Source organism: Palaemon carinicauda, unplaced genomic scaffold (genome assembly GCF_036898095.1).
Source record: "Palaemon carinicauda isolate YSFRI2023 unplaced genomic scaffold, ASM3689809v2 scaffold318, whole genome shotgun sequence".
NCBI classification, from domain to species: domain Eukaryota; kingdom Metazoa; phylum Arthropoda; class Malacostraca; order Decapoda; family Palaemonidae; genus Palaemon; species Palaemon carinicauda.
This window is the reverse complement of record NW_027170850.1, coordinates 117,244-143,931: the sequence shown is the minus strand read 5'-3', so window position 1 is coordinate 143,931 and position 26,688 is coordinate 117,244. Positions and strand designations below refer to the sequence as shown.

Below are 26,688 nucleotides of genomic sequence, written 5' to 3'. Positions count from 1 at the left end.
GGTAGAGAGGGTCTTGGGTGTTGATCACAAGTAATATGGTCAATTTCTTGGGCATTGTTCTGCTTGATAGGGCAGTGTCACTGTTCCTTTGGTTGCTGTAACCTCACCTTTCTTGTGAGTTATGGATGGGGATCGTTGGGGGGGGGGGTTTGAGAGCCTGTAGGTGTATCTGTTGAGTCATCAGTAGCCATTGCCTGGCCCTGCTTGGTCCTTCCTTGGGTAGAGAGGGTCTTGGGTGTTGATCACAGGTAATATGGTCAATTTCTTGGGCATTGTTCTGCTTGATAGGGCAGTGTCACTGTTCCTTTGGTTGCTGTAACCTGACCTTTCTTGTGAGTTATGGATGGGGATGGTGGGGGGGGGGGTTTGAGAGCCTGTATGTGTATCTGTTGAGTCATCAGTAGCCATTGCCTGGCCCTGCTTGGTCCTTCCTTGGTTAGAGAGGGTTTTGGGTGTTGATCACAAGTAATATGGTCAATTTCTTGGGCATTGTTCTGCTTGATAGGGCAGTGTCACTGTTCCTTTGGTTGCTGTAACCTGACCTTTCTTGTGAGTTATGGATGGGGATGGTGGGGGGGGGGGGTTTGAGAGCCTGTAGGTGTATCTGTTGAGTCATCAGTAGCCATTGCCTGGCCCTGCTTGGTCCTTCCTTGGGTAGAGAGGGTCTTGGGTGTTGATCACAAGTAATATGGTCAATTTCTTGGGCATTGTTCTGCTTGATAGGGCAGTGTCACTGTTCCTTTGGTTGCTGTAACCTCACCATTCTTGTGAGCTAAGGATGGGGATGGTGGGGGGGGGGAGAGTTTGAGAGCCTGTATGTGTATCTGTTGAGTCATCAGTAGCCATTGCCTGGCCCTGCTTGGTCCTTCCTTGGGTAGAGAGGGTCTTTGGTGTTGATCACAAGTAATATGGTCAATTTCTTGGGCATTGTTCTGCTTGATAGGGCAGTGTCACTGTTCCTTTGGTTGCTGTAACCTCACCATTCTTGTGAGCTAAGGATGGGGATGGTGGGGGGGGGGGAGAGTTTGAGAGCCTGTATGTGTATCTGTTGAGTCATCAGTAGCCATTGCCTGGCCCTGCTTGGTCCTTCCTTGGGTAGAGAGGGTCTTGGGTGTTGAGCACAGGTAATATGGTCAATTTCTTGGGCATTGTTCGGCTTGATAGGGCAGTGTCACTGTTCCTTTGGTTGCTGTAACCTCACCTTTCTTGTGAGTTATGGATGGGGATGGTGGGGGGGTTTGAGAGCCTGTAGGTGTATCTGTTGAGTCATCAGTAGCCATTGCCTGGCCCTGCTTGGTCCTTCCTTGGGTAGAGAGGGTCTTGGGTGTTGATCACAAGTAATATGGTCAATTTCTTGGGTATTGTTCTGCTTGATGAGGCAGTGTCACTGTTCCTTTGGTTGCTGTAACCTCATCATTCTTTTGAGCTAAGGATGGGATGGTGGGGGGGGGGGTTTGAGAGCCTGTAGGTGTATCTGTTGAGTCATCAGTAGCCATTGCCTGGCCCTGCTTGGTCCTTCCTTGGGTAGAGAGGGTCTTGGGTGTTGATCACAAGTAATATGGTCAATTTCTTGGGCATTGTTCGGCTTGATAGGGCAGTGTCACTGTTCCTTTTGGTTGCTGTAACCTCATCATTCTTTTGAGCTAAGGATGGGATGGTGGGGGGGGGGGGGTTTGAGAGCCTGTAGGTGTATCTGTTGAGTCATCAGTAGCCATTGCCTGGCCCTGCTTGGTCCTTCCTTGGGTAGAGAGGGTCTTGGGTGTTGATCACAAGTAATATGGTCAATTTCTTGGGCATTGTTCGGCTTGATAGGGCAGTGTCACTGTTCCTTTGGTTGCTGTAACCTCATCATTCTTTTGAGCTAAGGATGGGATGGGGGGGGGGGGGTTTGAGAGCCTGTAGGTGTATCTGTTGAGTCATCAGTAGCCATTGCCTGGCCCTGCTTGGTCCTTCCTTGGGTAGAGAGGGTCTTGGGTGTTGATCACAAGTAATATGGTCAATTTCTTGGGCATTGTTCTGCTTGATAGGGCAGTGTCACTGTTCCTTTGGTTGCTGTAACCTCACCATTCTTGTGAGCTAAGGATGGGGGGGGGGGGAATTGAGAGCCTGGAGGTGTATCTGTTGAGTCATCAGTAGCCATTGCCTGGCCCTGCTTGGTCCTACCTTGGGTAGAGGGTCATGGGTGTTGATCACATTTAATGTGGTCAGTCTCTTGGGCATTGTCCTGTTCAATAGGGCAGTGTCACTGTTCCTTTGGTTGCTGTAACCTCACCATTCTTGTGAGCTAAGGAATGGGGGGGGGGGGAATTGAGAGCCTGGAGGTGTATCTGTTGAGTCATCAGTAGCCATTGCCTGTCCTTCCTTGGTCCTACCTTGAGCGCTGATCATATGTAATATGGTCAGTCTCTAAGGTATTGTCCTGCTTGATAGGACAGTGTCACTCTCCTTTGTCTCTGCCATTCATGAGTAGTCCTTAAACCTTTAGGTATTTTGCATATCACATTGCTTAGCTGGGTTTGTCAAATGGAAATTATCGAAACTCTTAAAGAACAAAAAAAGTCTTTTAAGTTCTTTTTGAACGAAGTATCTCTCATTAACCAACTCGTAAGCTTTGAAATTTCCCCCACACACTTTATCATCAGTCATCTATTTGCAATATATTTGTGACAAGATTTGTTTATTAAAGTATTTTCAAGGCACGGACTAATAATAAACACCAAATGTTTATTTGGTGTTTTTGTTTATTGCATTAATTGTGAAGAGGAGGGTGTAAAAAATAACAATCTCATGTTGACAAAAAGGAAAGGAAATAAATCCGGTTGGAAATTATATAAACTCTCTCTCTCTCTCTCTCTCTCTCTCTCTCTCCTCTCTCTCTCTCTCTCTCTCTCTCCTCTCTCTCTCTCTCTCTCTCTCTCTCTCTCTCTCTCGTGGTTTTTTTGTTTTGAATGGGAATACCTTAATATGGTGAAACGGATTGTGTATCTCATACCAAGTTGGTTTGCTGTTAGCGATCAGACAAAAACATTCCACCATTACCCAAACTATTATATATTTCCTCATATCCATATGACAATAATAATTGTAATTTTATAATAGCTGTATCCGCTTGATCAAAACTGTAAGTGGTTTTACTTTTTCTTATTCTCTTACAATATTGAGGTGTATTGAAAATATCTTCCTGAGTCTGGTTATTCGATCTGTGTTGTGGATTTAACTTGAGAACTTATTCTTCGTCTACAAGCAAATCTGTTATTTACGCAGAAGAATGACAATCAGCTGTTTAGTAATCAGCTGTTTAGTACGCACCCACCTCGTTGCCACATATACACGATATCGTATGTTAGGTGAAGGTTTAGTGAATGATATTAAGGAAAAGTGGCAACAGGCACCTGCCATATGTACGATAATATTTGACCGTAGCCCAAATACATTATACAATTGTCCTTGTTTGATGTAGATGCGTAAATTGTACTTCATAAATTCATAATACTTATTGTAGTCGACTGTGTTTAGTCCCAGGATGAAAAGAAATTGAAATTATTCCGTCAAAACTGAAATTATAAAATCGTAGGCTATCTGCATGACGAAAGGAAGTCAGAATTTTCGTTATATAAGCGGTAAGGCTAAACATTCCTTGTAATTATATATTCGTCCCTATTTATAACTTTACCATATCATCAAATATGCTTTTTATAGAGGCGGAAATGAGTCAAATCGGGTTAAATACTTCAAATTATTCTGTTTGCTCCAGTTAATGGCGGTATCTGGCAACCCTAATGAATCGGGGAAGGGGAGGAGGGTATGGTGGTGGTAGGACATATCACAGGTTTCGAAGTCTACCTTCGTTAATATGACAACGAAATGTCATTAGTTTAATGGTATGTATTTATTTACTTTTCTAGACTAATTTTATCAGTTTAGTTATCCGTACAGGTAGGCCTAATAGACTTATTGTTCATTATTTACGCCAATATCAACCTAGCCAACTTACGTTCGTTCTGGCCAGAGCAGAGAGCCGTTCTACTCGGCATTTCGGAAGAATATTTTAGGTTAAGTAAATACTTTTTCCTTAATGTTTACATTCTAAAATCAGTATATCAACAGCAGAAATTCATTTGAGTAGTCATAGTTACAAATCTTTCATCATGCACGCCTTTTCTTGGCCAAATAACTAACCTAACCTAACATAACCCATGGGGTAACACTGAATGATAGGCCCAGACACTCATTGTAACACATTGCAGGCTTTACTTATCAGAAAAAAAGTTTAATTATACAAGTGTATATATATATATATATATATATATATATATATATATATATATATATATATATATATATATATATATATATATATATATATATACATACATACATACATATATATACATACATACATACATACATATATACATACACACAGTATATATATATATATATATATATATATATATATATATATATATATATATATATATATATATATATATATATATATATATATATATGTTTATAGTATGTATATATGTGTTTGTAATAGAACACTACTGCAAGCTAAATAAAAAGCAGAAGCTATTGTCAGAATTTGTGGAAAAAGGGGTTAGAGGAGGATCTATACCTTCAGGCTGAGAGAATACTATACAGTATGAGCATGAGGAACTCAAGGGAGTTCTGCTGGTCTACACATCTAACCATATTGTTAATTAGCCTCTTATGGACACCAAAATCATAGGGTTCTAGGAGCTATAACCACCAGAAGGACTTTTACATCAGACTTTGTCATTGCTGTGGCTTGACAGCTAAATGAAAATGCCATTTGAACCCTTTATATAAGCTTGCTGGATGACTCCATATCTTGATAGTAGAATATTAAAGTCTGGCCACATTTCCTGTACAATTATGAGTAATGTAACAGGAGTAATGTCTTTATATTACCCAGATATACTGTAGTTGTAGCACTAATCATGTTGCTCTTCATTTATACAACTTACCTAATTGATTCCTGCATTGTTTTAATGGGGGATTTACATTTGAAGGATGCCGAGAAACAAAATATTTTTAGTTGTGGAATTTAAGCTCGGTATTCTGTGGAATACGAAGAAGGTTCTTTTCAATTTATGACTTTTTTCTTGAAAGAATTGGTGTTCCTTTTTAAATTAAACTCATCACTTTATCTTTTAGATGATATTTAGCAACATATTACGGTAAAGAATCTTCTTTGTACCTACACAAACATACAACCTATCATCCTTTGATTAGAGGGATTACTTTGGCTTGAACTGGTGTTGGTCTATGAAAAGGGGTAACAAATAGTTATCAGACCGGTGAGGGAGCACCCCATCACTTATAATTTTGATGGTATCCTTTGAATCATTACGAGGATATAAAACATTGGTTCGCGGGCCTGAAATGTATACTGTACTGCGCATGGATAACCGTACCCACGTGATATACACGCTCCGGTCATAAAATATGGAGAGCTGGATATATATATTAATGGATTTGGTATGATCCCTGATATCTTAATACTAATTTTACATAGTTCATTATACCTGCCTAAGGATTTAAAGTGAGCAGTAGGTGAGAGATGAGCAGGAGTGAGGCTTGGCTTGGGCTTCATGTAAACAATGCTTTCCCCACTCAGTCTTATCAACTTCTTACCAATGCATTGGTACCACATCATAACTTCATCTCCCCCAAAAGCTTTTAATAGCAGTTACGAGTTTAACTACTCCATTGACCCAGTCATCGCACACTTGCCAACATGGTTTCCTGGTTATGCAATGAGGGCGTGAGGCAGGTGGTGGGCAGGGTAATGTAGGAATCCCATTGCACCCAGGTGACAAATCACTGGCTAAGGGTAGCACCAACGCATGGACCTTGATGGGGGTAGCTTTATTGGCATTTGGTTGGTTGATGGCACGCTCGAGGGTGATGTTTTACCTGTGAGGGGGTAATTAGAGGTGTGTTAACTGTAGTCCTTTGTGTAGGGGTGGGCCAAGTTATGATAATGTTAATTAATAGAGGGATGAAGACACGGAGGTTTCTTCGGTTCTGCGTAGTTATCCTACCAGAGCCATCAATCCTGATGTAGTACTTGTCACAAAAAATCTTGACCAGTAGTTTGTGGCCTTGTCACCACTATCAAATTATTACAGCCATGATCCCATCTCAACCACCCCACACGTCTTTGACTAGAATAGAGTGAAGAGTATCGTCAGCCGCACATGGCGCCCAGCAGTGGGATTTCTATGGTAACCAACCATGGTGTAATAGAGCCCAGTTTCTTTTATTATTTTCTTGTCGTAGAAAACGGTACTAGAAATTAACCCTTTTTAAATAACTCGGGTTTGTTTAACTAGGAAAAATACAAATTGTTTTTGAAATATGTATTTTTGTATTTATGTATATAACTTCCATTAACCTTTCTTTCAATAATCCTGTATTTTGCAGTTGTTTTTATGTGAATACAAACCTTCATAATTTTCTTGTTTTATTCTTGATTTATTTAGTCATGACCAAAGTTAAAAAGTTGAGGGATTCTGGTAAGATTGTATTGTAACCAACTATCTAACCCACACTGGAGAGGAGCGGCTGAGTTGGTGACAGAGCTTTACTTATATCCTGGTTGTCTGTGTAGGAGATATGTTGACTGTGCTTTATCTAGTGCTCTACTTTATGCTTTTTCCTTTTGCTTTGTCTGAGTGATCCATGCTTTTCTGAGTTTTCAGAGATGGCTGTGTACAAAAATAAGTTGTGCTTTTTGAAGTACTGATGGGATTGATATTGCTTTGCTTATGGGACACAGTAAACCCGAAATCACACTGGCTTTGGCCGTTGTCAACCCAGATCATGAAACAGTGCAGGTATTCTTAGTTTCAGATTTTGACAATCTTAACAGATTCCCATCTCTTATGAGGGTGCTCAGTCAGGGAGGCCAGGTTTTTCTTTCATATATTGTCAATCAAGTGGATTTTTAAGATTTACAGGTACTATCTCTGATAAGAATGTTCAAAATCTCGCCAAAGATATCACCTCGAACACTCATTCGAGTGGCAGTAGATAAACCTCTCTCTTCAGTAACAGAATCAGCGTTGCTGAAGCGATTCTATTATTCGCCATTATGAGCTCGATTGATTGATTATGAGCTATCTGGCATCCTGACAATACGAGCTTGAATCGAGTCTGGCTTTCCAGTATGGAAAAGCACCAAACTAAAATCTACTTAAAGAGAAACTAATTAGTTCTTCTAAGAAAACCTCTTCCCTTTTATTTATCAGATGAATTATGGACATTCTATGTGCTGGCCTCTCCTCATTTCAGGCTAGTTCCCTCTGTCCAGAGATGGGTGCACATTTTGGTCCGTAGATACATAAAGAATAATAAAAATCACTACACGCATGCCTACCTAGCACATGCTAACTAAACGCACACCATTCACACGCATAAACAGTGTAAAGCGCCAAGAGAAAGCATCGCCATGACCACGTGGGAGATGAGTAGACAACATGCCACCATTTCACTCTTAAGTTGCGCAGATTGGGAGGCCAGATAAACACTTATGCCTACTAAACAGAGTAAATTAGCAATGACATCTATGTCCTGTTTTGCCACAGAAAACATGATTTTCCTCGTTTTAGGAGCTGTGGCCTTCAGGACTTCGTGGTGAAAAGGTGGCCGATGCATATACACTTTTTCTTGTGTAGATATTGCTACACTATAAAAATCAGCCCTCCCAGAGGAGGAGGTCAGGCTCTCATTATTATTCAACCCCTGGGTGTAAGTATTCTCGATGGGATACACTTGACAGATGGCATTCTCCACAGGTTTTGAGGTTGGAAAAGACAAAACCATCCCTGCCTCCTCCAACTTATTTTGACTGCTGGTCCTTCAGGGCTCACCACAATCCTTTTCAGGTTTTTCTCATCAATTTTCAGATACAGTGCTACCTCTTGATAGGAAAATTTCATGAGGCTAAACGAGATGCTAAGATTTTTCCTACTCATATTGCAAAAAAAAAATTTCCATATTCAAAACGAGGTACAGTATGATTTTCGCCTGAGACTAATTTTAAAATTTGCACGCCGCCAAACTAATCTCGCCACCATTCTCCCATGGTCCCATTGGTTATCTCTCTACTCTGATGCTAGTTATTGCCATATGATCAGCACCCATCCCATCATGCATCTACACATAGTTACTGTACTGTAATGTATCGTGTAGCATTGAAGAAACATTTATGTAGGTAAGAGACCTTTCTCAAATATCATTTAATTCTTAAAATAAGTTTGCAACTTATTACAATTGATATAATTGTTACTCTGGTCATGTAATCCTTTACTTGGGACTGACCTCTAGGCCTTGGCTATCTTACAAGTCGGTCTTAAGATGTAATTTTCTTTATCTGGGTTAAGGGTTAAACAGACAAATGCCTGTTACAGGGGACTTTTTCTCACCTAAGGAAGACTCCCCATATAAATAGTGAGGGTTTGTATTTCATAGGAACATACCATAAATCTTCAAGATTTTTCCTACCTATACAAACCCAGGTCATTGATTTGATATCCCACCTTATCCCTCCTGCAAGTCTTATTTCTCTTCCTCTTGTTATTTGAAATTTTTATAGTTTTTTATGTGAAGGATCTAATTTAATGGTGTTACTGTTCTTGAGATGTTTCATTTTGTTGGTTTATTCTTCCTTGTAGATTGTTTATTTCCTGGTTTCCTTTCCTCACTGGGCCATTTTAGTTTTTGAGCCCTAGGGCTTATAGCATCCTTCTTTCCCACCTAAGGCTATAGCCTAGCTTGTAATTATAATAGTAGTAATAAGTGAAGCTATGTTGTTCACTCGGTCGTTCCTCTCCAGGGTTGATAGGATAGTTGGTAACCATACAGTGTTAACCAGAATCCTTCAACATTTTAATTCAGGTCGTAACTAAGTAAATCGGGTGTAAACCCAGGTTAGTTCAGTTAATTATTTGCAATTTACTTATGGCTGAAAGTTATAAGACTACTAATTTGTTTTCATTTTTTCAGATTGAATGGAGAGAGAGGGAGAAAGAGACGTGACAAGCAAATTTGGTGGTGTTGAAGAGGCTGACATAAGTCTCTCTTCACATAACATATTTTATGTTTTAGCTTATAGCTTTCTGATTTTCTAACTAGGTTTGTAGCTTAGTTAGTAATAATAATAATAATAATAATAATAATAATAATAATAATACTGTATGTAAATTTATATACTGTATACATATGTGTGTATGATAATAATAATAATAATAATAATAATAATAATAATAATAATAATAGTAATAATAATAATATCATCATCCATATATATGTATATATCTATCTATCTCTATATACTGTATGTATATATATAATTATAATAATACCATCCATATATATTTGTGTATATATATATATATATATATGTATATATATATATATATATATATATATATATATATATATATATATATATATATATATATATATATATATATATATATATATATATATACTGTATATGGATTTAGCTTAGCTAAACATATAAGATCGCTCATTTATTTACTTTTTCCAGATTTGTCATCACATGAAGTTTAGAAGTCTTTTAAAAACAAAAAGGAAGACCCTTTAAGCTTCAATAATCACAGGTACGTCGGTAATTTATGATTTACTACTTTGGTTTTTTTAAACAACAAAACCAGCTCTTCTTTTCATTCTACCATTAACAGCAGGTCAAATGGACCGCCATTTGCATTCTCTTTTATGCCCTCGGTCAACTCATCATTAGAAGATTTCCGCTTTCTTACTTGAAATATACAAATACTGTAAATAACTCTCGCTGTACATGCATATCCATTTTTCCACGTTAATCGTTTGTTCTCTAACACAGTTTTCAAAACATCCCACTCACGCTCTGAATTCCATATGCTCTTTCTATATGGCCGAGCCGATTATACTTGTCACTTTTCATAGGTCTTGCTTTTGTGCACTCATTAACACGATCCTCCCCTTTCACTCCAAAACCAAAACAGGCGCCTGGTGACCACCTACATCCATTCTTCGAGTGACCCATTCTATTACATCTAAAACACTTTTCAGTATGACTTTCATTCTATCCTGTATCCCTCTTGAGACTTGCACTCCTCTCTCTCCTCATTCTAGAATTCCCTTTATATACTCATATATTATCTCGTTCTCACTTTCTCATTCCCATAGCATTCGAGAAACTATGCTATAACGTCTCTTATCTAGGACTCTTCTCTCATACTTCCTTTTTAACTTACACACCACTTCCATTCCTTATATCTGCCCTATATTCAAACTCACAATTTTCCAGTATTTCAAATACATCATCCCATTTCAGTCTTGCACTTATCTATTGCATTTTCCATTTAGTTTATATATTCATGAGCTCACACACTCTTGTACAATGGCAAAGAACCTCACCAATACTGTACATTCATTTATATGTTTATCCCCAAATTTACTTCGTGCTAAAGTCGCCAGCATCTGCTCATACGTCTTTACTGACCCGTTTTCCCCCATCCTCGTCTCTTCAAACTCATTCTTGTTTCTATACCTTACACCAGCTTTAAGTCTTTTCATCTGATCAATGTACCTTTCTCAAACAGATTCCTATCTTATCATCCACACTCACGATTTTCCTATATAAACTATTCAAATTTCCTTTCAAAATAATGCAAAAATCTTTATGCTCAAAGCCTTTTTTTCCCCATACAGCTCTTTAAATCATACACTTAAAAACTCAACCTTATCTCTCACTTCATTCAAACTATATTTTGTCATCCTTGGTACTTCCCTCATCAGGACACACTTATAAATTTACCTATACTCTTCTTCACTCTCTCACTCAAGCTATCTGCTTTTTCCTCCTCATTCATTTGTTCACTATCACTCGAAGGGGAATATAGAGACTACTTAATTTTACTCAGTATTTTGGTTATCACGTTGCTCATTGGAAAATTTTGAAAGCTTCCCAAGTACCTGCACTCCTACCACTCGATCTAGGTTGGCCAGCCACCAGTTGAGATACTACCGCTAGAGTTATTGGGTCCTTTGACTGGCCAGACAGTAGTACAGTGGATCCTTCTCTCTGGTCATGGCTCATTTTCCCCTTGCCTACACATACAATAAATAGTCTGGCCTAAGCTTCACGTACTGTACTCACCTTTGTCCTCATACACCTGGCAACATTGAGATTACCAAACAATTCTTCTTCACCCAAGGGGTTAACTACTGCACTGTAATTGTTCAGTGGCTACTTTCCACTTGGTAAGGGTAGAAGAGACTCTTTAGCTATGGTAAGCAGCTCTTCTAGGAGAAGGACACTCCAAAATCAAACCATTGTTCTCTAGTCTTGGATAGTGCCATGGCCTCTGTACCAGCCACTCAAGATAATTTACAAATTTTACCTCTAAAATACACAATCCTACACGTTTTCCTCTTCTAGATGTACCATCTCATGATTTTTCATCATCCATACACATTTCATCCTAACTTTTTCAAATTTGACACCATCTCATATCAATGTCTGTCTAACAGTTGTCAGTATGTGTTAAATTTAACGTAAATTATTTTGTTTTGATTAAGTCACTTTGGCAGTAATTATTTCTTTTGGAACATAATGACCCTGTTTCCTCCTCCCCGACATTTCTGACTTGTATAGTTTTAATTACAATGAGCTTGTTTTATTTTCACGGGTGGTGTTGGAGGAGACTTGGGCGCTGAGTGTCCAGGAGGAGACAGTCGTTTCTGGACCTTTAAGAAGGGGAGTGCTTGACTGACTGAGTTTGATAATCAAGATCTGCCTGCCTTCACTTTCTGCTGTTGTCTTCCTTTGGAAGATTGATGGATTATTCAACCTCGCCCTTGGTTCAGTGAATTAGCCAAGGGGACCTCTCTGCCAACTGGTACGGTGTGATTTCTTGTCGGACGTCTGTGTCCGGTGATCGTCTCGCGACGCTAAAGTGATTGATTACCTGTCGGACGGCCGTGTCCATGGATTTGCTCTTCAGTCTGTTCCCTTGGCCCAGTTATTAAGCCAAGGAGACCTCTCTTACGTTTGGTAAGGTCTTAAGAATATATGTGAATCCCCTCGACCTGTTATTTGAAGGCTGTGTTTGCCACTACCACTGTTTGAAGCTCACTTAAGGGAAGCAATTTATTTTTGTTGGTATTTTAATGTGTAATAAGTTAGGTTATTCTGACTTTTCGACTTTCTATTACTTTCGGTGTCCTCTCTTTAAAGTATAATTGCATAGTCTTAATTTGGCGTAAGAGTGTTTGTTATTCAATGTTTTCAGTTTGTGATTGGATTTTGTGTTTATTTAATGTATTTTGTAAGAGGCTCAGTGGTTATTTCCTTCCAAAAATTTTGTATTAGATATTAAAGTTTTATTTTCAGTTTTTTATATCCTCCTTGATTCCATCTCTGTACACTCTGTTGGGGCCATTCCACCTATTGTGGACTTGATCGTTAGTGACTTTATTTGTGTTTAAGAGACTTGTGTATGATTGATGGGTTTGGCCCATAACACAGCTCACCATTGAATCCATCCAATATTGCTGAGTTTAGGAAGGACTGCTTCCAAGATTTATCATGTGCTATCAAACTATAAGAACATGTTTTTATGTCCTAAACAGAGAGAAATGGAAGTATATTTTTTTGCTATTTTCTTTATATAAGACTACTATTATCTCTTTAATTATTCTCTTTCAATTTCTTGACACTTAAAGTACTGTATAGTGTATCTATATTCTTTTACCACTTATTTTCCCTTCCTTCTTTGCCAGTGTCAGTTTATGTAATCCAACAATCCAATGTGTTATTCACTCGCCCTTTTTCTCTTCTCTCTGTTTCCTAACATTTTGTCTTGCCATAATGTCACCCTATTTTGCCTATACTATATTCCAGTGATCTTCCATTATTTAGACCAGATTCTCACCTAGTTTTACAAATTCCTACAAACCAGTGTCATCAGCAAGCATCACTCTCAAAGGGACCACATGATGACTCTTAATCACAAGGTATAAATTTGTGTATTAGCAATTAATCCTTAGTGCAGACCACCTCTTGCTTTAAACTCTTCTGTACTTTTGCCAGAGCTGTTTGTGTGGTGGCTTCTTCATCCATATATACTACTGTAACATGCAAAAATCCCATTCCAGTCTGCTTGGGATTTTATATAAATTTTACAAGAGGATGATATATCAGGCTGCTCAGTCTTCACTACTAATGAAATCGAGGCATGATCAGATGTCCCGACTGGAGATCTAACCTTACTAGTTATAACGGCAGGAGAGTCAGTGTATAAGAGGTCCAAGCAATTACCAGACCTGTGGGTAGCTTCATTTTTTATTTGCTCACAGTCCAATTCAGAGGCAAAGTCTAAAGCTCTTAAGCCATGGCTATCGGTAGGAGAGAGAGAACTTAACCACTCCCTATGGTGAGCATTAAAATCACCAACAAAGACAAAAAAAAAAAGCCTTTCTATCATCTTCTTGTATCTTAGCCATAATGGTAAGAAGGCAATCCAAGATAGAATCATCCATGTCTGGATTCCGGTAGATCGAACACAAATAAAAAGTTGTTATGCCTGCCACAAACTTTTATTACCTGAATCTCATGACATCTACATTGATAGCAGGACTTATGAGATGCAGGGTACTCAGTTCTAACTTACACAGCCATTCCCCTGGCCCCAGGGATGGCATCACGATTAAACGGTGATTTTACATCACAGGAAGTCTGGGAAAAGGCTGACGAAGGATACGAGGTTAAAGGGTAAGTTGCCTGAAGCCGCCTCCAGGGGCAGAGTTAGGCTAACTCCTGCGGGCATCTTGAATTTCAGGAAGGTGGTGGTCCCTTTAGCAGTTAGTGTTTTTAATATTATCTACTGGATCATTGTTCTGGCGAGGTAGATTTTATTTTAGCATTTTCATGGAGTGGAATCATTCAAGTAAATCATAGTATTATGCTCAGTAACCCAAAGAGAAGTTAAGTAGAATTCTAGTAAAGAATGCAATCCTCAGTGGGCAAAATTTGGCCAACTGTGGTTTTCATACGACCTATGGCTTTAACCCTTGATGTCAATAGAATGTCTGAATACATAATATACAATTATCATATCTGTAAACACTTTGTTTCTTTAATAAAATAATACAATTACAAAAGTGAACTTCAATATCTGATCAAATTATCCTACAGCTCAACTGGTCTGCTGGTACAGTGCGAACTGAAAGGGTTTTAAAAATATGATCATCAAATTACTCATTCAGTAAGAACATTAAGTTGAGAGAGAGAGAGAGAGAGAGAGAGAGAGAGAGAGAGAGAGAGAGAGAGAGAGAGAGAGAGAGAGAGATTATTCCACCACATATAACTAAACTAATAGCTGACATTGTCTAAAAAATATCTGCCTTCTTACTGGTATATATTAGAATTGATAACATTTCTGAACTCTGTAATTGGAAAATAAAATAGTCTCAAGACCAAATTAGAAAACATTTGCAACTGTTTCATTATCTACCTTTAACACAGTTATGAAAACAAAAAACATTCAAGGTAAGTTTATTGTCCCAGGAGAGGGAAATAATTTGGGAAATTCAACAATTCATAAGTTTAGGTTCGCTGAAAAATCCTAGCAGGGATCTGGCTGCATTTATAGGTAGGGCAATGCATATAAAAGAGGAATTAGGTCCAAACTGATTACCACAATAGGTTGCCAAAACTGATGATAGCAAGGTGTTATCCTATCTAATTTCAAGGAATAAAAGTAAAGATTGAGAATCTCATTAAGGTATTAATTTATTTAAGGCATAGATAATATAAACTTAAAAACAATAATAAGAATAAGCTTAGAAGCTTTGCACCTATCTATAAAGGGATATAGTGCCCGCAAAGTTTCTATGACGTCATGGGTATAGCTTTAATCCAGGTAAAGTACCTTAATTAAATCATCAAATTCAACTAATATCCAGAATAAATTCTACTATAATGTATTTAAATATAATAATAATTTATTTATATGATTTATATTTTATTTATTTGTATTATTTAAAGTAATAAAATAAGATAAAACATTTTAAAGATGTATAGTTTTTTTGTTTTGGTACGACGTCACCAAGAAGCCATCTTTAATTTATGACGTCATTACCCACAAGCAAATCAAAGAGCTTAAAATATGTGACGTCATGAATTGAATATTTTGTAATATTAAATACACGAAAAATAGTAATATTTAAACTATTTTTGTTTAATAGAAAGACATTTGATTAAACTATTCTTACATTTATAATGTATACACCATTCTCTTTTCTGTATTTAAGTAAATAAAGTGAGTTTTGTATAATGACGTCACTATTCAAGAACCAATAACAGTTGCTATAGGTAATGACGTCATTGTTCAAGAACCAATGACAATCGCTATGGGTAATGACGTCATTGTTCAAGAACCAATAACGAGCTTGAAAGTTAATGACGTCATTATCAAAGCAACCAATCACAGCACATGAAATAATGCCAGTCAGAAATATAAAAATGGTAGTGTCCTTTATATGTGAATACTATAATATAGCATAAGTTTATTAAAACATTATAATAAAGTAATAATTGTAATAAGATATCATATTAATTGTATTTAAATGACTATTTATATTATATTATGATTGATAAAGTAATAATAATATACTTTGATCTGAAGTACAATACACAAAATGGCCTTTGTTTAGTTGGCCCAAATACTACCAGCATATGTATTAATATTTCATATTCCCTATTGTATTATAATATAAAGAAGCATAAAATAAATTAAAATAGATTGAAAATTTAAATATAAATCTTTTAAAAATATGAAAACTCTCATAAAGCATATATAGGTATTTAAAAAACTAAATATAAATTTATAAATTGGAACCATTTTTACTTTTCTTCCTGGTATTGGATCCCGGCCAGGATGAATGTAAACAAAAATACAAAATTTGGTTTTTAGTGTATTTCTATGACTGTGCGCCCAATATATATGGGAATTTGGTAAGTAAGAGTGGTGTAAATATTTGTAAAACCCCATTAAAGTATTTTTTTTTCATATATATGAATATTATAGACTTAAATTCGTTGAATTATAGATGAAATTTGCTCCTCCAAGATCCTGTCCATCTAACGAAACTTTTGAGCCCAAAAAGGTGTTAATTTATTAATTATTAACATAATTTCTTGTGATTATAACAGTTTAATCTTATTTATATTAATATATAATTAATATTGAATGTTTAATCTTACTGTAGCAAAGCCACTAGTTCAGGCTTGATTGAAAATAGTCATAGGGTGGTGGGCTGGTTCTCAAATGTAGTTTACGCCATTTAATAATTATTTTGAGAAGTTAATATATGAATAATTCTTATCATATATCATATTTCGCTTTAATTATAGTTATATGCAAGTTAATGACCAATCTAGTATAACAAGGAACAGGCACAAGCATTATTTTCATGTAACTGGCTTATATATACCCTTGCACCGCTAAGCCAATCTAGGAAGGTAGCTATACTTTGGTACCCCCAATGACTCATTATCAGTTTGGTGACTCTGTTTCTACTCGCCAAACCATGAAGAGTCTCGGAACAGTGCACTGATAAGGGGTGTATGTATGAGAACGGCCACCTGTATGTATGAGGATGGCTTGCTAAGAATACGGCAGTGTAAGGAGGTTGCAGGGGGCATTAACCCCCCATTAGTTAAGTAGGTAAGGACATGGCCTGTAGGATAGGTTAGGGTGGGGGAGCTTAGGTGAGCTGGTGTCCATTTACTATGCACTCGGGAGGAACTGGCCGCTGATATACAAAGGCTCCTATGATATAGTTAAACTGTACTGTCAACATGACAATGCGAGCTAATATCCAAGAAAATGGCCTAGAAATTACGTGAATAATGGTTTCTTCTCTTTATGTGCTATTCTCATTAATAATTTTCACAAAGCAGTTTTTGCTTGCAGATTTATGTAGTCCTAATAATTTCATTTTAATTTTTGTGCTCAAATCCCGTTTTGCTTGTACAGTGTTCAAAATTACTCCTAAAGCAAGGTACTATACAGTCCTACCGATGATCCAACACAGCTGATTAGATTTCACTTAATCGATATACAGTGAACCCTCGCTACTTAGCGGTTCGACCATCGCGGATTCACCACTTCGCGGATTTTTTTCATAACCCATATATATTATATATACATATTGGTAATAACAAAATCAACATAATGTACTGAATAATCAATATAATCGATGCAAAAACTAACCCATACACAGATGTGTACAGTAAATGCGTTTGTTTCTTCATTATGATCAGAGAAACGTAAACAAAACATTGGTTGCCATTTTTTATCGTGCTTTTTGGCGTGTTTAGGAAACGCATGATATAAAATCGCCTTTAATATTTGTGCCTGTTTTAGTTTAGGGTACTGTAGTACATGCATTAAGTGTTCTGTACATTAAAGGGTAGTTTGTTAACAGTACTACGTACAAGGGAAGGTTTTAAAAGTCTGAATATACATGTTAAATAAGTAGATAAATAGGGTGTCACTACTTCGCGGATTTTCACCTATCGCGGCCGGGTCTGGAACCTATCTACCGCGATAAACGAGGGTTCACTGTAAGCTTCAAGGTGTAATTCACAAAATAATTTTTTTAATCCATTGGAAGATGCTTTAGGTTTAGAGAACTCCAGCATATCCAAAATCCTTAACCCTTTTACCCCCAACGCTGTTTGGAACTTTCCAACCCTTAACCCCCCAGGCATTTTTTTTTCAAGCACATTTTGCAATATATTTTTTTTTTCAAATTGCTCTAACAGACTTAATTTTTGTCATAGAGAGGTCAGGTTGGTCTCATTATTTTGGAAAATGCTTGAAGTTTCTCATAAAGTTATCAAAAATATGCAAAATAATGTAAACAGCAGTTTTTTTGCAAGGACGTACCGGTGCGTCCATGGGGGTAAAGGGATGAGTTTTGTGAAACGTACCAGTACGTCCATCGTGGGTAAAAGGGTTAATGCCCAGTTTGATTATAGTGCTGTCTTGTTACCTTCTCTAACTTTTTGGGAAGGTTATATTTTGATAGACGTGTATTTGTTTGTATGTCTGTTTGTGTGTTTGTGATTTACATAACTCAAAAACTATTTTACCGGCTCATAAAATTTTGTGAGACGATTGGCCTTAATCCAAGGGCAATTTGATTAGAATTTGGAAGAGATTGGACCATAGGTCAAGGTTAAGATCATGAATTATAAAAAACACCTTCCAGCGCCTAATGGACAACATTCTGGGGGACCTACCTTTTTGCGCTGTATATGTCGTCATCCTGGTATTTCCTAAGTCCCAGGACGAACATTTTCAGCACGTAAGAACAGTGTTGAAATGACCACAAGAAAACGGCCTCGTAGTGCGTTTTGACAAATGCACTTTCAGGGCTGAGAAGGTAGAATTCTTGGGACACGAATTGTCAAAGGTTTTTGATAGATTCACCAACATTTTCAGTTAGAAACTTTTCTCAAAATTTTGTTCTTAGACAAAGTGTTGTAATTTTCATTTCTTTTGATATGGGCAAACAAATCATTTTTGACAAGTCAAACTGTGAGAGGGGGAATGTTGATGAAGGAGATGTCTAATTGGTGAGGGATCTATGGTCGTGGTTCAATCACGCCCCGGTTTTCTATACCGACACTCAAAGAGTGAGCGAGCTAGGTTTATTCCTGGCATTTCATGCATCTCTTTTTCTCTGGTATATTCAGCAATAACTATGCCTTAGAAATGGTGCTATAAGGAGCATTTCACCGAGCGACACTGGTCCCTCGCCCAGAAATAGATTTTTCCTTTATCAAAATCCCTTTTTTACTACTTTAATATTCTCTTTTTGTATGTGAATGATGTTGACTATTTTTCAGTTCAACTTTGGTTAGAATTCCAATTTTAGATCTTGGATTATTGCTTTTTGTATGTGAATGATGTTGACTGTTTTTCAGTTCAACTTTGATGCAGCATTTCCTTCAATTAATAGTACGCAGGTACTTATTGCATTGTAATTTGTACATACCTACATATACCAAGGCACTTCCCCCAATTTTGGAGGTAGCCGACATCAAACAAATGAAACAAAAAAGGGGACGTCTCCTCTCTACGTTCCTCCCAGCCTGACAAGGGACTCAACCGAGTTCGGCTGGTACTGCTAGGGTGCCACAGCCCCCTGTGGCCGCGGGGGCATAAAAACAATTAGAATAGCGCCAACGTATCCCTGCGTGTCGTAAGAGGCGACTAAAAGGGACGGGACGAGGGGGCTGGGAACCCCCTCTCCTGTATTATAATCCTGTGAGACATCATTGTAATTCTTATATCAGAAAAATTATAGCGATGTTAGATGGTTGAAATATAAGGGCAATAACTCATACGTTTTATAAAGCCAATTAGAATGCAGTAATAAGAGTCATGAAACTTGACATGGAGAAATGTACAGACTTGAAATAATAAAATAAAAAAATGGCTGTGAAAATCACAGTATGATATACAGTACACCCAGAGAAGGTGTCTATAGATATACTCATCCTAAAGTTTAATATGGCCATAATATAAGAACTTTGTTTAGAGTTGTAGACAAGATTGGGGTTACTGTATTATCCCTTCTACCACCAATGGACGTACTGGTACGTTTCTCAAAACTCATCCCTTAACCCCCCTGGACATACTGGTACGTCCTTGCAAAAATCTGCTATTTGCATTTTTTTTTGCATGTTTTTGATAACTTTATGAGAAACTTCAGGCATTTTCCAAAATAATGAGACCAACCTGACCTCTCTATGACAAAAATTAAGGCTTTCAGCTCAATCTAAAAAAAAAAAATATTGCAAAACGTGCTTGAAAAAGAAAAACGCCTTGGGGTTAAGGGTTGGAAAGTTCCAAATAGCTTGGGGGTAAAAGGGTTAATGCAGTTATTAACTAGAGTGACACAGTCAAGACCAAATTTGAACACGTATGTTGTATACAGTACCGTAATGATTATCTGAAAATTTGTCAACTGATTAGTGGTTGAGGATAGGTTCTCAAATGTTAATAGATAAGTTAATCGATAAATATTCTTATCATATATCATATTTCGCTTTAATTATAGTTATATGCAAGTAAATGACCAATCTAGTATAACAAGGAACAGGCACAAGCATTATTTTAATGTACAGTAACTGGCTAATATTTACCCTTGCACCGCTAAGCCAATCTAGGAAGGTAGCTATACTTTGGTACCCCCCACTGACTCATTATCAGTTTGGTGACTCTGTTTCTACTCGCCAAACCATGAAGTGTCTCGGAGCAGTGCATTGATAAGGGGTGTATTATTATTATTATTATTATTTGCTAAGCTACAACCCTAGCTGGAAAAGCAAAATGCTATAAGCCCAGGGGCCCCAACAGGGAAAATAGCCCAGTAAGGAAAGGAAAGAAGGAAAAATAAAATATTTTAAGAAGAGTAACATTAAAATAAATATTTCCTATATAAACTATGAAAACTTTAACAAAACAAGAGGAAGAGAAATTAAATAGAATAGTGTGCCTGATTGTACCCTCAAGCAAGAGAACTCTAACCCAAGACAGTGGAAGACCATGGTACAGAGGCTATGGCACTACCCAAGACTAGAGAACAATGGTTTGATTTTGGAGTGTCCTTCTCCTAGAAGAGCTGCTTACCATAGCTAAAGAGTCTCTTCTACCCTTACTAAGAGGAAAGTAGCCACAGAACAAATACAGTGCAGTAGTTAACCCCTTGAGCAAAGAAGAATTGTTTAGTAACCTCAGTGTTGTCAGGTGTGTGAGGACAGAGGAGAATCTGTTAAGAATAGGCCAGACTATTCGGCGTATGTGTAGGCAAAGAGAAAGAACCGTAACCAAAGAGAAGGATCCAACGTAGTACTGTCTGGCCAGTCAAAGGACCCCATAACTCTCTGGCGGTAGTATTTCAACGGGCGGCTGGTGCCTTGGCCACCTGTATGTATGAGGATGGCTTGCTAAGAATACGGCAGTGTAAGGAGGTTGCAGGGGGTCGTTAACCCCCCATTAGTTAAGTAGGTAAGGACATAGCCTGTAGGATAGGTTAGGGTGGGGGAGTTTAGGTTAGCTGGTGTCCATTTACTATGCACTCGGGAGGAACTGGCCGCTGATATACAAAGGCCCCTATGGTATAGTTAAACTGTACTGTCAACATGACAATGCGAGCTAATATCCAAGAAAATTGCCTAGAAATTACGTGAATAATGGTTTCTTCTCTTTATGTGCTATTCTCATTAATAATTTTCACAAAGCAGTTTTTGCTTGCAGATTTATATAATCCTCATAATTTAATTTTACTTTTTGTGCTCAAATCCCCTTTTGCTTGTACAGTGTTCAAAATTACTCGTAAAGCAAGGTACTACACAGTACTGCCGATGATCCAACACAGCTGATTTAGATTTCACTAAATCAATATAAGCTTCAAGGTGTAATTCACAAAATGATTTTTTAATCCATTAGAAGATGCTTTAGGTTTAGAGAACTGCGGCATATCCAAAATCCTTAACCCTTTTACCCCCAATGCTATTTGGAACTTTCCAACCCTTAACCCCCAAGCTTTTTTTTTTTTTTTCAAGCACATTTTGCAATATATTTTTTTTAAATTGCTCTAACAGCCTTAATTTTTGTCATAGAGAGATCAGGTTGGTCTCATTCTTTTGGAAAATGCCTGAAGTTTCTCATAAAGTTATCAAAAATATGCAAAATAATGTAAATAGCAGTTTTTTGCAAGGACGTACCGGTACGACCATGGGGGTAAAGGGATGAGTTTTGTGAAACGTACCAGTACGTCCATGGGGGTAAAAAGGTTAATGCCCAGTTTGATTATAGTGCTGTCTTGTTACCTTCTCTCTAACTTTTTGGGAAGGTTATATTTTGATAGACGCGTATTTGTTTGTACGTCTGTTTGTGTGTTTGTGATTCGCATAACTCAAAAACTATTTTACCGAATCTCATAAAATTTGGTGAGGTGATTGACCTTAATACAAGGGTAATTGGATTAGAATTTGGAAGCGATTGAACCATAGGTCAAGGTTAACCCTTTAACCCCCAGGCTATTTGGAAATTTCCAACCCTTACCCCCCAGGGGGTTATTTTTTTCCCAGCACATTTTGCAGTATATTTTTTTTAGATTGCTCTAACAGCCTTAATTTTTGTCTTAGAGAGGTCAGGTTGGTCTCATTATCTTGGAAAATGCCTGAATTTTTAAAAAAAAATTATCAAAAATATGAAAAAAATATTTTATAGCATTTTTTTGCAAGGACGTACCGGTACGTCCATGGGGGTAAAGGGATGGCTTTTGTGAAACGTACCAGTACGTCCTTTGGGGGTAAAAGGGTTAATTAAGATCATGAAAATATAAAAAATACCTTTTTCAATATTAAACTTAGCCGGTGATTATATAAGCTGCAGCTCTGCTGCCCGACAGAAAAACTCTACGTTCAAAATACGCCAGCGATCGTTATGCAGGTAGGGGGTGTTCATCAACAGCGCCATCTGTCGAGCAGGTACTCAGTACTCAAAGTAAACACAGAACTCAATTTTCTCTCTGTCGTGCCACCGGCAAGACCTACTAAATTCGCTGTTGTTTACTGGATTGGTTTTCACATATTTGGTGAAGTACACATTTTTAGTTTTGAGCTTTCGCTTTGCAGAGGTTATCTTCAATACTTCCTTGCAATCTTTTATTGATTTTGGATTATTTGTTGACGACTTTGGATAGATTTTGAATTCCCCTTTGACTATTTCAAAATGGCTGACCCTTCTCAAGTCCCTAAGTTTAGGAAATGTAATGCCAGGGACTGTTCAAGGCGTCTTCCGAAGGCCTCTATCGATCCTCACACCGTTTGTTCCAATTGTCGGGATAAGGCCTGTCAATTGGAAGATCGATGTGAGGAATGCGTTGGGCTTTCGGAATTCAATTTCATCGAATTCCAGAAATACACACGTAGGCTAGAGAGAGATAGAGTCAGGAGAAGTTCATCTCGCTCCGTTGATATTTCCTCTCCTCATGCCCCATAACCTATTCCTTCCCCTGTAGTGGTTGCTCCTGATCCCCCTTCTAGCACTCAACAACCTTCGATGGCAGATATGATGCGTGCCATCCAGGCTCTGGGTGAGAGAGTCGAGTCATTGGCGAGTGACCGTAACCAACTCATGGCAGACGTCAAGGAGTTGAAGTGTAAGAGTGCTGTGGGTAGTGACAAAGTGAGTGGTAGTGTTGTGGAAAGTGTTATAGATAGTGTTGCGCTTGAGGGTTCGTCTGTTCGTGCCTGTCGTCCTCCCAGTCCGGGACCTCTTGCAAGCTCCCAAGCCCAGGGGAGAAGCAATGTCGTACGACTAAAGGGTTCGAGAGGCTTTAATCAGCGAACAGACGTTCCCTCCGTGGTTTCGGGCGTATCTAACCAAGATCGCCCCACCCACACGAAGACGAGAGAGCCCATTTATTCCTCGTCTGCGGAAGAGGTTTCTCGAAAGAAACTATGGACCAAGGTCTCGCGGCCTCTTAAGCGTAAGTCGGTCCCTTCCGCGCAAGTCCAACGGCCCAGTTGTAGCCACTGGGTCAGTTCGGACTCGCTGCAGTCTTCCGATGACTGCACACCTCCTAAGAGAGGCAAAGCAGTAACGCATCAGGCAGTAACACCGCCTGTTGCCGCACCTGCTACTGTAGACCCTAAGTGGTCGTTGCTGCAGTCCATCCAGACACAGTTAACGTCATTAATGCAGGACTTTCGTGCGGAGGAGGTTGACGCTGCACCAACCTCTAGCCTACAACCACCCACGGTTGTGCGTCCAGTGGACGCTGAGGCTACCTTCTCCCGCACTCCAGCTGTGAGAGTCCCGCCACCCATGCGTTCCAGTGTACCCTGCCAGCCGCATGTTGACGTTCAGCGACGCACGGAACCTTCCGTTGACGTTCGCGAGTTACAACAACAACCTAAGTTGTTTTGTTTTGACGCGGTGCGTCAACCTCCGCAACCCAGTGTGGTTACCACTACTCGCCCACAGCAGACTAGACAGTCAGGAGTAGACGCTTTGCGCCCCCGCGCTGCTATGGTTGTTGCCAGTTCACAGACTGGGCAACAGTTCCATGACGTTGCGTCCGGTCCAGTCACGCATGCACCCGTGCTGCCGGACTCAGCTGACCAGCCGATTCCTACTCCTTTGCCGCTACCTCCTCAGTTTTCAGATGATGGACTCTCTGATGATGACGACGCTGCACACATTGACGACCCGCATACGGACATCGACGAACCCAAGACCACGCAACCCTCCTTGGACTTTAGGAAAGTTCTTGCATTGTTCAGGGAGTTGTATCCTGATCAGTTTATTTCTGCGGCCCCACGCTCGCCTCCATCTGAGTTCGCTTTAGGCACGCAGTCATCCGCGCCTGCCTTTACGAAGCTCGTCCTCGCCCGCTCTTCTAAGAGAGCTTTACGGGTGTTGGGAGAATGGATGCAGTCCAAAAAGCACCTTGGGAAGACAGCATTCACGTTTCCCCCTGCGAGACTCTCTTCCAGATCGAGCGTCTGGTATGCCACGGGAGAAGTTCTCGGCTTGGGAGTTCCTGCCTCTGCCCAGGGCGACTTCTCAAGTCTAGTAGACTCTCCCCGCAGGCTAGCCATGAGACGCTCTAAGATTTGTTGGTCTCCTTCAGACTTAGACCATCTGTTAAAAGGAGTGTTCAGAGCCTTCGAGGTTTTTAACTTTTTGGATTGGTGTTTGGGAGCGTTGAGCAGGAAGACCTCCCCTTCTGACAAGGAAACTTCCATGCTCATTATGTCCTGCATGGACAAGGCCATACGTGAGGGATCCAGTGAGCTTGCGGCTTCGTTCGTTTCCGGGGTCCTCAAGAAACGGGAAAACCTTTGCTCGTTCCTGTCAGCTGGAGTAACACAGTGTCAGAGATCGGAACTTCTTTTTGCTCCCCTCTCAAAGTGCCTCTTCCCAGAGGAATTGATAAAGGAGATTGCTACCTCCTTGATTCAGAAGGACACCCATGACCTGGTTGCGTCCTCTGCCCGCAAAGCCACCCCTTTGCCTACCGTATCTAGACCCAGGATGGACACTCCAGCGTCCAGATTCATTCCGCCCTTTCGTGGCAGAGCCTCCAGCAGAGGAGGTGCTCGTGCCGAAAGGGGACGCGGAAAGAAGAAAGGTACCAAGTCCTTTAAAGGCAGAGTCTGACTGCCACCCTCTTCAGACAGCAGTGGGAGCCAGACTCAAGAACTTCTGGCAGATCTGGGAGAAAAGGGGCGCAGATGCACAATCTGTGAAGTTGCTAAGAGAGGGGTACAAGATCCCGTTTGTCCGCAAACCCCCTCTAGCAACGTCTCCCATCGATCTCTCTCCCAGGTACAAAGAGGAAGACAAGAGGATAGCCTTGAAGCAGGAGGTGTCTCTCTTGCTACAAAAGGGAGTGGTAGTCAAAGTCCGGGACCATCAATCCCCGGGCTTCTACAACCGTCTCTTCTTAGTGGTAAAGAAGACAGGAGGGTGGAGACCGGTGCTAGACGTCAGTGCGCTGAATGTCTTTGTCACAAAGCAGACGTTCGCCATGGAGACCACAAGGTCAGTTCTAGCAGGGGTCAGAAAGGAAGACTGGATGGTCTCTTTAGACCTAAGGGACGCATACTTTCACGTCCCCATCCACCCAGAATCCCAACCTTTGCTGAGATTCGTTTACGACAAGGTTGTCTACCAATTTCGAGCCCTGTGCTTTGGCCTAAGCACGGCTCCTCTTGTTTTTACGAGGCTGATGAGGAATATTGCCAAATTCCTGCATTTAGCGGATATCAGAGCCTCCCTCTATTTGGACGACTGGCTTCTAAGAGCGTCTTCCAGTCGTCGCTGTCTGGAGAATATAAAGTGGACTCTAGATCTGATCACGGAATTGGGTCTCCTGGTCAATATGGAGAAGTCCCAACTGGTCCCATCCCAAACTATAGTTTACTTAGGGATGGAGATTCACAGTCAAGCTTTTCGGGCTTTTCCGTCGGCCCCCAGAACAAGTCAAGCCCAGGTATGCATCCAGAACATGCTAAAGAAGAAACGTTGTTCAGTCAGACAGTGGATGAGTCTGATAGGGACGCTATCATCCCTGGAACAGTTCGTTTCATTAGGGAGACTACACCTCCGTCCCCTGCAATTTCATCTAGCTGGTTACTGGGAAAAGGACAAGACGCTAGAAGCGATCTCGATCCCCATTTCCGAGAAGATGAAGTCAACACTGACTTGGTGGAAGGACAGTATCAACCTCAGAGAGGGTCTGCCCCTGGCTGTTCAGACTCCCAACCACAGTCTCTTCTCGGACGCATCGGACACGTGCTGGGGTGCGACACTAGACGGTCGGGAATGCTCGGGAACGTGGAACTCGAATCAAAGAGCGTTACACATCAACTGCAAGGAGCTACTGGCAGTTCATCTGGCCTTGAAAAGCTTCAAGTCCCTCCTTCAAGGCAACACCACGGCCTTGGCGTACATCTCCAAGCAAGGAGGGACCCATTCTATGACGTTGTACGAGACCGCAAGGGACCGCCTCACCTGGTCAAGAGATCTAAACCTCTCTCTAGTAACG

The 26,688-nt window shown here is 39.6% G+C and overlaps 2 long non-coding RNA genes across 3 annotated transcripts in view; both read left to right on the top strand.

Annotated features, from left to right (window-relative positions):
- LOC137636517 (uncharacterized) overlaps positions 1 to 14,520 on the top strand; it is a 29,464-nt gene extending 14,944 nt beyond the window's left edge. Inside the window, exons 2-5 of one of the 2 annotated variants that reach the window (XR_011043122.1) lie at positions 3,755 to 3,881; positions 9,040 to 9,168; positions 9,587 to 9,659; positions 11,745 to 14,520. This is a non-coding gene — a long non-coding RNA (uncharacterized lncRNA). The remainder of the gene's footprint in view (positions 1 to 3,754; positions 3,882 to 9,039; positions 9,169 to 9,586; positions 9,660 to 11,744) is intronic. The other variant, XR_011043123.1, reaches the window with a different exon arrangement.
- Positions 14,521 to 15,978: 1,458 nt separating this feature from the next.
- The window catches only part of LOC137636521 (uncharacterized), a 33,773-nt gene continuing 23,063 nt past the window's right edge, over positions 15,979 to 26,688 (top strand). Inside the window, exon 1 of the long non-coding RNA XR_011043127.1 lies at positions 15,979 to 16,060. This is a non-coding gene — a long non-coding RNA (uncharacterized lncRNA). The remainder of the gene's footprint in view (positions 16,061 to 26,688) is intronic.